The following is a 1824-nucleotide window of genomic DNA, read 5'->3' on the forward strand; positions in this document are numbered from 1 at the left end:
GTTACTTTGCACATAAAATCAGCCGTTCACTGCAGCCTTTTGCTCCTAGAAACATCCCCATCAGCTGGAATGAATTTCCTTCAAAGACCAAAAATGAAATCTGAAGGCAGTCTACTTTAAGCAGTCATGTATAAAGTTGCCATCATACATATCTGATGTGTATTTTAGCAGCAAATGGCTTTATTAGATTGGGATCTCTGCCTTTTAGATGTTTTGCACGTATAATTTCGCTAAACACCCTGAATTATCAGCTACCAGAATGCGAAAAGGATGGAGGTACATCTGCTCTCCTTTGCTGCACAACCTGGTAATTATGAAGAGATATTGATGGCTGTAGGTCAGCTGCTTAATGAATTCAGATATTGATCCAGCAACCGTGCATTTTGACAATGACCCTCCTCTTTCAGAGCCCCTCATTCAACAGCAACACAATGGGAACCAGCTGGGAGCTCAGCCGTGCTACATCAGCAAAACACCAGTACGCTGCTTCAGGTAAACTGGCATTATATATTACATTTCTGTTGTCTAAAAGATCTGTAAACGATTTGAATGGACAGTAGCAACAAGCCTGTATCAATAAAATTCAATATGCAATCAAATGAGAAGAGCAGAGTTTAATTATGTATTGATTAGACTGCTGCTATTGATTTAATCATCCAAAGCCTGATAGGAATAATCTGAGACTCCAAAACTGGTGGTTGAGGTGTTAGCATCTGGTAATATGTCAGTGGTTGAGATTTGGAATCATTTTTTCCAAAGAAATATAAATATTAATTTAGAAAAAAGAAAATAATATTGCAGTTTATCAATTTTTCAGTGTAGGTGTGGACCTGCAGACTGACAGTAAAGCATCATTACCAAAAAACAAATGTGAATTTTTATGGAAACGTGTGTAAAAGTTGTTTTCTAGATGTATTCAAGACAAAAAAATTGCATATCTTTGTAGTTTCTTAGACCTTCTGAACATTAACACACAGTAAGGAATGAAAGGTGGAGATAAAAAGATGAAATGTGACTCAGGTTGCTAAATGTTGGGATGTTTAGGAAGAGATGGCCACCGGGCTGTTCGGTCCGGCTGTTCGGCCACAATCGATAGGGTTAAGGTCATTAACATGTTGAATACCACAAGGTCCTGGGAAAGCGGAGCTGTGGACCTGCAAACTGGCTTCTGATTGGTTGGGGTTAGTCTTTAGGAGGGGCCACCCCCTCTTTGCTTTCAGGTCCTATAGAAAGAGCTGATGACCTCTAACCTTGGCCTAAGAGGGAGATGGAAAGGTTTGGAGTTTGCATTAATTTGACTTGGTAAATACTGAGAGTTTGTGACGTTTGCCTAAAAGCAAATCAACATTCAGGTTAGAATATTGGGATGAAGAAAAAAACGATATAACAGAAGCCTTCATATAATCTGGTAAACATGTAGTTAAAGGAAAAGTCCGGTCAGCAATGTCACGGTTTTGGTTCTGTTTCAGTTTTCAGATTTAATTTAATCCATGTTTTTTTCTTTTTTCTTGTTTTATTGGTTTAATTCCTATTTTCTGGTGTTTTCTGGATGTATTTGAGTTCTTAGGTGTTTCTGGTTTGCCCTCTTTTCACACCTATTCTGCGGATTAGCCTGCTCTTTGTTTCTCTCTCCCATCTTTGCACCTCCTGCTCAGTCACTGTCGCTGGTTTGTCGTCATTTCTTTGCCCCCTTGTTATGAGGATTCCTGGTTCTTTTTTTGTGGACTTATGTTTTTGGATGTTTGCTTCTGTTACCCTTTTTATTATATAATCTTCAAGAAACCACTTTAGTTTCAGTGTCTGCATTTATATCCTTTCAAACCT

This window comes from Cyprinodon variegatus, unplaced genomic scaffold (assembly GCF_000732505.1).
Source record: "Cyprinodon variegatus isolate N-32 unplaced genomic scaffold, C_variegatus-1.0 Scaffold1115, whole genome shotgun sequence".
In the NCBI taxonomy this organism is placed as follows: domain Eukaryota; kingdom Metazoa; phylum Chordata; class Actinopteri; order Cyprinodontiformes; family Cyprinodontidae; genus Cyprinodon; species Cyprinodon variegatus.